This window comes from Lynx canadensis, chromosome D3, assembly GCF_007474595.2.
Source record: "Lynx canadensis isolate LIC74 chromosome D3, mLynCan4.pri.v2, whole genome shotgun sequence".
NCBI lineage: Eukaryota > Metazoa > Chordata > Mammalia > Carnivora > Felidae > Lynx > Lynx canadensis.
In genome coordinates, this window is record NC_044314.2 from 2,729,882 (window position 1) to 2,744,748 (window position 14,867).

A 14,867-nucleotide genomic window follows, 5' to 3' on the forward strand; every position below is an offset into this window, starting at 1 on the left:
TAAGACGTTTCCCCAAAATAACAGAGAAAGGAAGAGGCACAGCTAACATTCTAACCCAAGTCTCTAACCTCAGTCTTCTCTAAAATTTTAAGTAATGACTACACTGCCACGATCATTTACACCTTTAGGAGAGAATTAAGGACAATAGGCACATTTTACCCTCCCCCGTACCGAATGGCCAGAGAGCCGGATGGAATCACCGGCAGGTGGGTCCCGACTGTCGCGTTACTGCGTTTACCCACACGGTGCGCTTCACAGAGCGTCATGCCTTACATTTCATGGTTGTTATAAGAGTACTTTCAAGGTTTAGATGGCAGGTAAGAGTCCTTTTTTCATTTTGCAAATGAAGAAACCTGGGTTCAGACAAGTTAAATGACTCACCTGAGATCAGGCATTAGGAATCTGAACCTAGATCACCAAACTCGAAATTCCACGGTCTTGAAAGAAAATTAACCTCCAGGAAGCATCTATTCAGTTAGGTCCATTCTCATAAATTCCCATTTTCCAAAGATGTTTGGAAAGTATTCTGGGGAAGGTATTCAGGTGGTACTCTAGCCCCACAAAATAATTATTTTTGCATAGTTATTTATCATGTAAAAGGGCAGGATTCGTCTTGACAATAGACTTAGCCGTGAATACCTGACCGTGAAGCCACGGTAACAGAAAGAAGGCTTCTTAGGGCACGTGGTACAGCCTGGGGACTCTGTCACCTGAGCGGGCTTCTCACCTACACACAAGGACACTCACCTTTCCTGCAAAATAAAGGGGGTTCAGCTGCATTACTGACACCAGCTGATTCACTTTAAGAAGTGTGTCCGCCCATGCGCAAGCATGTCTTCCCATGCACGAGCGTCTCTGCCCGCGCACAAGTGTGCCCGCCCATGCACAAGAGTGTCCGCCCGTGCACAAGCATCTCTGCCCGTGCACAAGCGTGTCTCCCATGCACAAGCATCTCTGCCCATGCACAAGAGTGTCCGCCCGTGCACAAGCGTCTCTGCCCATGCGCAAGCGTGTCTCCCATGCACAAGCATCTCTGCCCATGCATGAGTGTCTCTGCCCATGCATAAGCGTGTCTCCCATGTACAAGCGTCTCTACCCGTGCACAAGTGTGTCCGCCTATGCACAAGTGCAAAGCAAGATATCATTGCTTCTGGTTACACCCACCAAGTCCAGGTGCCCTCCTGACTCGGGAGCACACCTGTCCTGTTTCAGGTGGGGACTGCCCACCTCTCCCCACGGGACAGGATCCGAACCAGATGCTTCACAGAGCTTGGCTCAGGGGACGGGAGGTGGCTTTTCCAGCTGGCAGGTGGGAGCTGGTGTCCGATGGGAGAACGGCCCCCACACGGAGCGGGCCGTGGGTGAGAGGAATGATGTCTCAGTCAGCTCTGACGGCGATAAGGCCGCGCGAGGGGGTGACCTTGAACAACAGACACTTACTTCTCACGGTTCTGGAGGCTGGAAGTCCGAGATCAAGGTGCCGGCAGATTTGGTTTCTGGTGAAGCGTCTCCCCTCTACTCAAAGACAACTTCATCTGGCCGTGCCCTCGGGTGGCCTGTCTTTGCTGCAGGCGGGGAGGGAGGGAAAGACCCTGCCCTGGTGTCTGCCCCTCTTACAGGGACATCAGTCTGGCTGGATCACAGCCCGACCCCACGGCCTCATTATCGCCTTAATCGCCTCCCACCTCCAAACACCCACACTGCAGGTCAGGACCTTAGCACAGGACGTTTGGGGGACGCAGACACTCGGTCCACAGCAAGGCCGTCAAGAGCTCCCACGGGCCGTTACCCAGTTAGTGGGAAGCAAGCCCCACATGTCAGACGGGCTCTGGCCCAGGAGGAGCACTGGCAGGGGCGAGGCAGGCGCTAAAACCAGGCCCATTCCAGAAAGACCCACCCCAGGGGGGAAACGGCCCCACGTTGGGCCGACGCAGAGGCCGTCCCCATGGGTGCGGGAGCCACGTTCCAGGCTTTCCTCTCCCAGAACCCAGTGTTTGGATTCAGCAAGCCCACCCAAACCAGCCAGACCGAGAGCTCCCCGGCAAGCGGCCAGGACCGCCCACGCTCAACGCGTACTTCCAGCCGGACCCCGTGGGCCCAGAACCGCTCCTGGAAAAGTGAGCCGCACTGACAATCTCCCCGTCGCCTATCCTGTCCCCGACGAGACCGTGCTGGTGTGCCAGGGACGCCCCTTCTCCATGACGCCCACACGTGCCAGCCGTGGACGTCCTTCCCAGAAGGTGCCCGGGAAGGTGGGTGGGAGCTGGCCTTACGGAATCTAGAAGGGATTTCCAGGAGCGTCAGAACGGAACCCAGCCCGCCCCCGGCCGGCCGCCCCGACCTCTCTCTAAGTCCCAGTCCCAGGGCCCCGTGATGCCGCTGCAACTTGCTGTCACCAGGCCTGGGGGAGCAGGACAGTAACACACGTCGAAGGGCAGGGCAGAGTCACGAAGACACCGTCCGCTGGACACACACACGACGTGACTCTGTGTGATGCAGCTTTTCCGTCCAACCCAGCCATCGGCTCTGAGCACGGGACCCCACGGCCTGCACCCCAAGGCCAGCACCACCTGCCTCCATCCTGCCCCGAGGCTGCTGTGGCCGCTGGGACAGCAGTGGGGACAGCTGGGGGACACACACACACGGGGGACACACACACACACACACACCCGGGAGACAAAACACACACACGGGGGACACACACACACACACCCGGGAGACAAAACGCACACACAGGGGACACACACACACCCGGGAGACAAAACGCACACCCGGGGGACACACACACACCCGGGAGACAAAACGCACACCCGGGGGACACACACACACCCGGGAGACAAAACGCACACCCGGGGGACACACACACACATCCGGGAGACAAAACGCACACCCGGGGGACACACACACACATCCGGGAGACAAAACGCACACCCGGGGGACACACACACACATCCGGGAGACAAAACGCACACCCGGGGGACACACACACACCCGGGAGACAAAACGCACACACGGGGGACACACACACACACGGGAAACAATAATACACAGGGGACACAGACACACACAGGAGACTTTTAAATTACCAAATTTTCACTTAACTGGGAAACTACCTTCAGAGTTTATTTAGTTTATTTTTCTACCTTTTATAATATTGTAATTGAGAGCTGTGGTTAAGAATTCAAAAACCACAAACAATAAAAGCATGAGGATGTAATAAATATGATAAATAACTAGGTATAAAGAGCTGAAGAATGAATTAATGAGTCAAACTATAATATTGAGGCATTTTTCCAGAAGGCTACAGGAGAGGATGGAGAGACAGAAAGTATCAAAGAGAAGCCTAGGGAAATGATAATAGCAACACCTGATATATGGGCAGTAGGAATCCCAGGAGGCATGATCAATAAATCCAGAGCAGAGCAAATATTTGAAAAAATAATGCAGATATATTTCCCAGAAAGAAAGAAAAAACTCACAGAATTTTTGAAAAAGTGGGGGAGGATAAGAAAAGCCCCCCATGAAGACATATGGTAGTGAAATCTAAGACCACCGAATACAAAGAGAATATTCTAGAAGTTTCCATAAGCAACAAGCAGTTCATGTACAAAGAACAAGACCCAGATTGTCATTAGACTTCTCAACAGCAGCACTCACTGCGAGAGAACAATGAGCAATATTTTTAAATAATTAAAGGAAAATAGATTTGAACCTAGAATGTTATTTCTAGAGAAGCTGCCATTCAAATCTGAAGGAATAATAGAAGAAATTCCCCAAATAGGGCTCAGGTGGTTTGTTACACGAAGACCCACTTTTTGTGAGAAAACACTCGGGGAAAAGAGCTAAAAATAAGAGAACTGAATCCCTAAGAGATCGCTTTAAAAGACAAGGAATTCAAAGGAGCTAAACATTTTGGTGACATTTCTTCTTTTTTTTTTCATTTTTTTAACGTTCCTTTATTTTTGAGAGAGGCAGAGCGTGAGCAGGGGAAGGGCAGAGAGAGAGGGAGACGCAGAATCCCAAGCAGGCTCCGGGCTCCGAGCTGTCAGCACAGAGCCTGACGTGGGGCTCGAACCCACAAACCACAAGATCATGACCTGAGCCGAAGTCAGACGCTTAACTGACTGAGCCACCCAGGCATCCCTGGTGACCTTGATTCTTTGACAGAATCCAGAGTCTAACCTGTGGGCAGTATCGACATCAAAGGTGGGAGAGGGACACTAAGGGATATGGAAGTGTGGTTACGTCCTTCTTCACCAGGAGAAAAGCACACATGTGGATAAGGTTACCAAGTTGGCAAGGATCGATGCGCACGAGAACTTGTCTTAAGGCGAGGACAGCTGTAAAAGCAAAAACGCCCCACATGTCAACCAGCAGAAGACAACTGGGCCCGTACAAGAGAAAGCAGAAGCAAAACTGAGAGGAGGAAATGAGAGGTTCAGCAAATTAAAAATACAATATCAGAAGTGAGTTTTGTCTTTTCTTTTTCCATTTACTTATTTTGAGGGAGAGAGAGCGCACATGAGCACGTGAGTAAGCAGGGGGAGGGGCAGAGAGAAAGGGAGACAGAATCCCAAGCAGGCTCCGTGCGTGCTACCAACACGGGGCTCGAACCCACGAGCCATGAGATCGTGACCTGAGCTGAAATCAAGAGTTGGAGGGTTAACCTTGACTGAGCCACCCAGGTGCCCCAGAAGTGAGTTTTTTTTTTTTTCTGTAAGTAATCTCATGATAAACACAAATAGGTTAAATCTACCAACCGAAAGACAGATCTGGGGTTAAAAACAAGAACGTAAAAGACAAAGAAATGATAATAGAAGGGTTAGAATCTTATGCACGAAGCAAATATGAACCTAAAGAAAGTTGTGTAGTCATCTGAAGTTCTGACAAAATAGAATATAAAGCCAAAATACCATAAGAGCCAAAGGGTGCCATCACACGCTGGTTGGAGACCGGAGAGAACCAGGAGCTAAATCCATAGTAAATGTAAAAAGGGTCACAAGGGACAGGACCTCAGGGGGCAGTGGCTAAGTCAACAATCGTCAGTGAGACTTTAGCATTTCTTTTTCAAAGATGGACAGAGCAAAAAGATAAAATCTAAGCCTAGCTGTCAAAGATCCAAACAACGTCCTTAATCGGCTTGAGCTATTAGATTAAAAAAAAGAACAGTATTCCAAAGGAGGGGCACAGTATACACGGGCACATTTAGGAAACTAGGCCATGCGTTAGGCCACAAATGGCTCGGTGTCATTCAGATTATGTTCCACAACAACACTGGGATAAAAAATACACATTACTTAACATAGTGGTGGTTTTCTGAAAGTCCGTATGTTTGGAAACTAAAAAACATACTACTAAATAAATGTTGAATTAAAAAGAAAATTAAGTAATGTTGAAAAGAGTGTGATAATAAGATCATTTCATAACAAAAAACGTGGGACGTAATAAAAACAGTACTTAGTGGGGCCCCTGGGTGGCTCGGTCGGTTAAGCGTCCGACTTCGGCTCAGGTCATGATCTCACGGTTCGTGGGTTCCAGCCCCGCGTCAGGCTCTGTGCTGACAGCTCGGAGCCTGGAGCCTGCTTCGGATTCTGGGTCTCCCTCTCTCTCGGCCCCTCCCCTGCTCGCACTCTGTCTCTGTCTCAAGAATAAATAAACATTAAAAAAAATTTAAAAAAAAAAGAAAAGTAATGCAAAATGGATGACTATTTATATGGATGAAAAAATCCGCAGCTATGTATGGTGGTGGATGTTAACTAGAGACCTGGAACTAATAAAATGTTACACGTCAATCATATCACAACAAAAGTATAAAAAATTTTTAACTGGAAAAAATTTTTAAGTGGGTGAGTAGTAAAGAAAAATGCCAAATTTCAAAATTTCACAGAGAGAGGTGGAAAATGAATAGACCAAGATTATTATTGAAACGATGTCCCTTCCAAAACAGCCCAGGCACGGGTAGTTTACAGGGAGTGCTGATAAAGTTTTCCTTTCCTGCAGCTTTTATATCATTTGCATATCATAAAGCTCACCCATTTGAAGTGCACCATTCAATTGCTTTCGTTCATTTACAGAGTTATGCAACAGTCACCGTAATCTAATTGTAGAACATTCTTAGCACCCCAGAAGAAACCATTAGGACGTTAAGGCAAATTCTAGAAGTTTCACTTCTCATTTCCCTGTCCAACCTCACTTCCCCGTCCTCAGCCCTACACAAACAATAATCTACTTTATGCCTGGCTTGATTTGCCTCTTCTGGGCATTTCGCGTAAGTGGTATTACACAATACGTAGTCCTTGACGACTGGCTTCCCCAGCTTGGCGTAACGTGTTCAAGATACGTGTACGTTGGAGCGCACATCAGCAAATCATTGTCTTATTGCTGTCAAATAATGTTCTGTCATACAGATATGCCACATTTTGTTTATCCATTCATTAGTTGCCGGAAACTGGGTTGTTTTCACTTTGGGGCCTCTATGAGTAATGCTGTTACGAATACTTGTGTACAAATTTTTGTGTGGACATACGTTTCACTTCTCTTGGATGTAGACCTAGGAGTACAATGGCTTGGCCCTATGATAACCCTGTATTTAACGTTATTGCAAAGTAACAAACTGTTTTTCAAAGTGGCTACCATTTTATATCCCCACCAGCAATGGATGTGTGTTTCAGTTTCTCCACATCCTTGCCAACACCTGCCATCGTCTATCTTTTTGATCATAGCCATTTTGGTGGCTGTCACGTGCTATTTCACTATGGTTTTTATTTTCATCTCTCCGGTGACTAATAATGTTCGGCTTCTTTTCATGTGCTTATTGGTCATTTGTATGTCTTCTTTGCAGAAATGCCTATTCAAATCCTTTGTTCTTTTTTAGTGTTTTGTTTGTTTGTTTGTTGTTTTTTACTTTGAGAGAGAGTACACAGGGGAGGGGCAGAGAGAGAGAGAGAGAGAGAGAGAGGATCCCAAGCAGGCTCCACACAGGCAGCACAGACCCCGATGTGGGCTCGAACCCACGAAACCATGAGATCATGACCTGAGCTGAAACCATGAGTCAGACACTTAACCCCACTGAGCCACCCAGGTGCCCCTTTAGGAGCTCAAGATTTTATACGAAAGAATAAATTTCCGCAAAACAGTAAATCAGCCTGAAAGAAGTACGAAGAGGGAAATCTTCTCTGCCTGACATCAAGCGACATCCCAAATCCATCCTGGATTGTTACTGTCATTGGTGCAAAAACACCACATCAAATGGAATGCAACTGAAGCCAGTCTGACCCGCTGACCCGTGAAGCCACCTTCGATGTTCACTGAGTGAACCTGTGCGAACCTGGGTGTTGGGCCGTGTGAACGGTGAAACCGCCCTGGAGAGGCACCCCGCCCGCCCATGAGAAGCACGTGCGTAGTACCCCCGACCCAAAATTCGCTTCCAAAAAAATGCTCTCACGTTTCCAAAGGGCTCCATCCACAAGGGTGTGCACCAGGATGTTGGTCCGCATGATTTTGTGGTAGCAGGAGGTTGGAAGCAATCTGGGTGTCCAGCCTGGAAGAGGATAATTCTGGAAGGGATTCATCGCCAACAGCTAGAAGCTACGGGTGATTTGTATACATTATCAGAATGGGTGAGCGCCAAAGATAACAAAACGAGAAACAGAATAAAATGGGCAATACGGTTCCGCTTACATCTACTAAAAATGCTCCAGCACAAAATGATACACTTTTCAAGAAAACTTACGAACAAAGAGGCACACGTGAAAACACGTGAACACGGTTGCCGACTGTGGGGCGGCGGTCGGAGATGGGACGAGATAAGTAGGAATGAGCAAGTGTGGACATTCATTAATTAATGATATAAACCAGGAGGAGCCCCTGCACTGCCCCTTGGTGACAGCGTGCCACAAAGGAGGAGGAAATATAACTAAGTTAGTCCTCTGTACCTGATGTTAGATACTCCACACACACACACACACACACACACACACACACAAACACACACACACGTCATAGAACAAATACTATAAACCCTCGCGTCCCTCTCATTCCCTGTAATGGCGAGCTGGGACCACGTTATGCACGGGGTGTGGCTCTCACACGCTCTTCTCCCAAATGCAAGGACTAATTGTCCATGAGAATTTGAGAAAAGGTGCTGTGGGATGTCTGAGAAGCTCCTGCCTCCCTGGGAAGGCCCGGGGTCCCCTCCGCGTGTCCCCGCATCGCCCCCCCGCCCCTGCGGCAGCTGGCGGCAGCCCTGACCTTCACAGCTGGTGCCCACGGACACGAACTCGTGTTTTTACCCTTCGCTCACACCTGCTGGGCAATTCCTCCCACATATGCGGCTTTACAATGTATAAATGTACACATTTACAGTTTACACGACGCTCTCACACAGCGTATTCGCGAAATTCTTGTTCACCAGCTCTTGAAATCCCAAGTGCACAATTCATAGGGTCGCAAAGGCTGAGATGGATTTCTATGGGGATCTGTCAGAGGATGCCGTGGGTTACACGCGCACCGCGGGGTCCCGGGCAGACAGGGACCCTTGCTCCTTGAGAGGTGGGCACAGGGACACAGCCGCTGACCAGACTTCCAGGGAGCTGCACCGGGGCAGGGGAGCGAACTCCTGCGGGAGAGGGTGGGATGCATTCTTGGGGGAGTCTGACGCCAGCGTGAGAGCAAGCCAGCCGAGGGAGTCCCCTGTGCAGCGGACTGTGGTCTCCCGGCAGCGGTTCGGGGGTCGGGGCGAGATCCCCCACCGCCTCGTTTGGGGTGTGTGACCCCACTCCCAAGGGACAGCATGCTGTGACCCAGGGCAGCAGGTGGGTGGGAGGCACCGGGACCCCGGGAACGTGGACGGGTGTGGTTGGGACCTCACGACGGAGCCCGGGGCCCCCGTGAGGGTCCCCGAGCTGCAGACCGAAACGCGAGGGGCCGCGGGAGGCCTTCCTTCTCTGAGGCGGGACCGGAGGCCAAAGCCAAGCACGCTCGGATCGCCCCCACCCCCAGGCTGTGGGAAGCGCTGTTTGGTTCCAGGTGGTCCCAGTTCTGTGTCATGTGCTGCACAGGGGCCCTTTGGGGGACACACGAGGCTGGAGAAAGCAGCCGACGCCAGCTTGCAGAGCGGAGACGGACTGTGTGAGTAGAGGGGCTCCTGTCCCCGCTCTGCAGACGATGGCCCCGTGCGTCCTGCCTGCGTGGCGCATCCCTGCCACGGGCACACCCAGGGCACGCCCCGGCTTCTTCTGGGGCTCGGGGTCCTAACGGACTGGGAAAGACACACTATGTCGCACGGATGTCGTGCAGTCGGGCTCGAGGGGCACGTGGCAAGACATCGGACAGTGAAGTGTCCCCTGTGGGGTTTCCAGCGGCTCGGGTGTCCACGCAGGCGCCAGGTCCTGCCCTGGGGCGGGCTCTCCAGCATGTGACGGTGGCTCCCCCTGAGTCTGATGCTTCTGCTCCTTCCCTGGAGAAAAAACCGGGCACACGGCCCCTTGGTCCCCAGATGCAGGACGCCCTTTAACTCAGGGCTTGTCATAACACTGTTTTCCGTCCTTGAAATGGCTTTCCTGAGTCACGTGTGTTCAAACACGCCGGCCCGACACGGGTGGTCCCCCGAACGTTTAAACAGCCGGTCCGCATGGCCCCGGCCTGTCCAGGCCCACGGACGCACCTGCACCGCTTGGGCTGGAAGGCGGCCAAGGTTGTTTGAACCGCTCTGGGGAGCAGGCGGGGCCCACGGAGTGGACGCGACTGCGGCCTCCTGACCTGCGAGGAAACCCGGAGAGGACGCTGGTGGCCCGAGCGGCTAGCCAGGGGGCCGGGCTGCTCACATCGAGCTGCTTTTCAACGTTTACTGCGCGTTCCGTGCACAAGGGACACAAGGCGCTGCCAGGCGGTTTCGGGGGTTCCCTCGAGGAGAAGGGGTGGTGAACCCCTGTCGCCCGCGGGCCTCGGAGCCCCTCCTGAGGAAGCCGGGAGACGTTTCTTGGAGGCCCCTCCCTGAAAGCTCCTCAGCCCTCTTTTTCTGGGGCCCTTTCCTTCAGTTATTTCAGCCGCAAAATCCTCCCTGCCTCCCCCTCCCCCTCCCCTTCTTCCTCCTCCTCCTCCTCTCCCTCTTCCTCCTCCTTCACCTCCCCTCCCCTTCCTCCCCCTCCTCCTCTTCCTCCCCTTTCTCCTCCTCCTCCCTCTCCCCCTCTTCTTCCTTCTTCACCTCCCCCCTCCTCCCCCTCCTCCTCCTCCTCTTCCCCTACCTCCTCCTCCTCCCCCTCCCCCTCCCCCTCCTCCTCTCCCTCCTCCCCCTCGCCCTCCTCCCCCTCCCCCTCCCCCTCCTCCCCCTCCCCCTCCTCCTCCTTGTCCTCAGGCCCAGGGGCCTGAGTCACAGAGGGGGTTAAGCTGATAAAGCAGTTCACACTCAGCTGCTAATGGGTGTTTGCCCCACTCGACCCTGCAGGGTGCCAGTCTCAAAGGCACATGGCAGGGTCGAATAACCCTCTCACCCACTAACTCAGTGTTTACTAATGTAACTTTATAACTCGGTGGCAGGTGATGCCACTCCATCCATAATACATGGGTCCCCTGCCTGTTCATAAAACGCAGTCCTGCTTAGAACCCCCACACGTATTCATTCATTCATTCATTCGTTCATTCAACAAGCACTGAATGAATATTCAACTATAGGGGGTGCGAAGATAAAAGCTACATCTCACCTGCCCGGAAGACGCTCCTAGTCACAAGGGTGACAGGGAGATGTATACCAATAAAAATATGTCAGGTGCCCTACCGAACGATGACACAGACTGGTGCATGCCTCCGGGACCTAGCGCAGAACTAAGGCGTCTTTCCTGCTGTGTCTCTGATGCTGACACAGACCTGCCTCCCCTGGAATTCTGTGCACACGAAGCCAAGCCCCCTGAGCCTGACATTGTCATCACTCCTGCCAGTTCAGCCTCGGGATTGGGACCGATTGCCCCATCCTTTGAGTTGCCTTGGAGGGTTTCTCCAACACAGGGTTTCAGTGCGTTCACCAAGGCAACAGGCCACATCACTGCACAAAGAACCAGACGATTCCGCCGGAGCCCGGCTTAATGAGAGCCCAGTGACGTCCGTGCGCCTCTCGCTGGAAAGAGGTCCGTCCCTCAACTGCCAGGGGACTAGCCAGCAAGTTGGTCCTTGCCTGGGGAGCGGGGTGCTCACAATATGGGGTGTCTCCCTACAAATGCAAGAGTGGGATGTCATGTCCGGATTCCCATTAGACAAATACAACATTTCCTGAATGGGGAGTGTCACACGCTCCCCCACAGCCCCACGTACACCTGTGACACCTGCAATTCGCGTGACAGCATGCTCACTCTAGAAACAGAGGACAGAGTGCCCTGAGCCGTCTTCTCCCCATTTATTTGGTGAGGGGGTGGGTGGGGCCAGTTTGCTTCAGGGCCATGGGAGGCAGACCGGGGAAGGGCCAGGAGCCACCGCTTAGAGGTCAGACAGGCAAGAGTCATCTAAGCCACATGTGAAATAGGTATGTGTTCACGTCTAAAAAGGGGGGCGACATACCAGTGCATGTTTAATAATTTAATAGCTAATATTTTAGCTCAGGTCTTATTTGTGCCGCAGCAGAACTGTGATTCCTTATCTTTTTATATGCAAATCTGACGGAACACTGGGCCCCTGTTCTCTGGAGCCTCTCAATATGCCTGTTGTATGAGGGAGGGAGGGAGGCATGTGGGCGGGGACAAAGCACCGAACTGGAAATCAGGAGGTAGGAGTTCAGCCCAGGGTGTGCGATTAACCTCTTGGAGACTCAATTTCCATATCTTAAAAATGATGTTAGATTAATGATCTCTTAGGTACATTTCGGCTCTAAAATGCAATGACATTGAGCATAATTTGACTATTCAGAATTAGAGTAGGAATCAATAATTATAGCAGCTTTGCATTTATGACATTATATTAATCATGGACACATCATTTATTCGACCTCATGTTTTTACTAGGAATATAACCTCCAACAGAAACATTGCTCATCGGAGAAAAATATTCAGCTGCACCACGTGAAATCGCTGATATTTGACCATTTTGGACACACACAAATAGCAATTCATGTGGTTCAGCTAATATTCTCTCTTAAAAGGATCTACTTTAAGACATGGTTTCTAGACATAAGGTGACTGATTTTAATTTCATGGGGCAACAGCCTTGTCCACAGAATCAGAACAAATAACAATAAAATTTTATGGAACAGCAAAAGGCCTCAGATAGCTGAAGCCATCCTGAGAAAGAAGAACAAAGCTGGAGGTAACACGAGATTTCAAGATATACTGCAGATTTCAAGATACACTACAAAGCCATAGTTATCAAAGCAGTATGGTACTGGCACAAAAATAGACACGTAGGTCAATGGAACAAAACAGAGAGCTCAGGAGCAAACCCGTGCTATGTGGTCAATTAATCCATGACCAAGGAGGCCATAATATATAGTGGTGAAAAGCCAGTGTCTCCAACAAATGGTGTTGGGAAAACTGGACAGCGACATGCAAAATAATGGGACTGGACCACTTTCTAACACCATACGCAAAAATAAACGCAAAATGGGTTAAAGATCTAAATGTGAGACCTGACCCGTAAAAATCCTAGAAGAGAGCACAGGCAGAAAAATCTCTGACGTCGGCTGTGGCAACACATTTCTGGATCGGTCTCCTGAGACAAGGGAAGCCGAAACAAAAATAAACCATCGGGACTACGTCAAGATAAAAAGCTTCCGCACAGCAAAGGAAGCAGCTGGCCAGACTAAAAGACAACCTACTGAACGGGAGAAGATATTTGCAAATGACATATCTGACAAAGGGTTAGTATCCAAAATATATAAAGAGCTGATACAACTCAACACCAAAAAATCCAAACAATCCGATTAAAAAAATGAGCAGAGGACCTGACTAGACACTTTTCCAAAGAAGATGTCCAGATGGCCAACCGACCCATGAAAAGACGCTCCGTGTCACTCATCATCAGGGAAATACAAATCAAAACCACCTTGAGATACCGCCTTCCACCTGTCAGAGACACTAATATTAAAAAGACAAGGAGTAACAAGTTTTGGTGAGGATGCGGAGAAAAGGAAACTCTCTGTGCACTGTTGGTGGGAATTAAAATCGGTGCAGTCTCTGAGAAAAACAACTCAAAAAGTTAAAAATGGAAATATCATGTGATCCAAGGATGCCACTCCTGGTTATTTACCCAAAGAAAACAAAAGCACTAATTCAAAAAGATGTATTCACCCCTATGTTCATCGCAGCATTATTTACAATAGCCAAGATACAGAAGCAGCCCACGTGTCCACCCCTAGATGAATGGATAAAGAAGATGTGACACAATGGAATAGTACTCAGCCATTAAAAAGGGCGAGATGTGGCAACAACACGGACGGAGCTAAAGGGTGTGATGCGAAATGAAATAAGCCAACCTAAGAACGACAAATGCCATATGGTTTTCACTCATATGTGGAATCTAAGGAACAAAACAAGCAAACGAAGAAAAAAAGACTTTTTAAAAAAATGCTTATTTGTTTACTTGAGGGGGGGGGAGCATGCAGGGGAGGGGCAGAGAGAGGGAGAGAGAATCCAAAGCAGGCTCCACACTCAGCACAGAGGCTGACGTGGGCCTCGATCCCACGAGATCATCACCACCTGCCCTGATACCAAGAGTCAGACGCTCAACCGACTGAGCCACCCAGGGGCCCCACAAAAGACTCTTGACTACAGAGAATAAACTGGTGGTTGCCACAGGGGACCAAGTGGGGGGGCTGGGCGGGGTGGGGGAAGGGAAGGGGGAGGTCCTGGCTTCCGGTTATGGAAAGAGTAAGTCACAGGAATAACAGGCACAGACCGGGAATACGCTCGACGGTATCGTAGTAGCCTTGCACGGTGCCAGATGGTGGCCATGCTTGGGAACACAGCGACCCGGATAACACATGGAGAAGCTGGATCCCCACCTTGTACCCTGGAGACTCACGTAACGTGGTGGGTCAACTGTGCTCAAATAAAATGTTGTTAAAAATTTTTCACGGAGGGGTGCCTGGGTGGCTCAGTCGGTTAAGTGTCCGACTCTTGATCTCAACTCAGGTCATGATCTCGCGGTTCCAGAGTTTGAGCCCCACATTGGGCTCTGCACTGATGGTACAGAGCTGGTTACAATCAACATTGGCGAACCGCGGAAAAGTAACACCATAAAAATAAATCGTTTGGGTTACAAGAAAAAAAACCCCACCTAATTAGTTACTTTGCTTATCCTTATCGCCTCGTTATCAGGAACACCAATAACAATTATGCGTATCGTTTAAAAAATGTGCCAGATTGACTTGTTATTTTTTTTTAATTCTAAATTCTTTTTGTAATTTTTATGTGGTTATCAAAGGCCAGCCCCAAGTTCACATGTGATCATCATTTATAGTTTCTAAAATATGCAGCCAGCTCTTCTGGTCGGACCTACAAAATGGAAAGCCGCATGGCTCAGAGCCCAGATAGCATCGCTAGTCTTCGGGAAGGTAAGAATATCATTCGGGTTTATTTTTTTAATTGTAAGTAAAAATACCGTTTGCTGAGCAACAGGTTCTCATTGAAAGAAACTCAAACACAAAGGACAGGTAGTAAGTCATAGGTGTGTTAAGTCTTGCAAACACCTTCAGATGCAGAAGAATTAGGCACAGTTAGAGCCTCTCCTCCCGCTCCCACAGTGCCCACCGCGCGGCCCAGAGGCAGCCGGTACTCACCGCGTCCCGCGTGGCCCTCGAGTCTCCAAATGTGACCTGCAGACCAGGGGCACTGGCCTCGCCCGGGAACTTGCTAGAAAAGCAGAATCTTCGGCAGCCCCAGATCTGC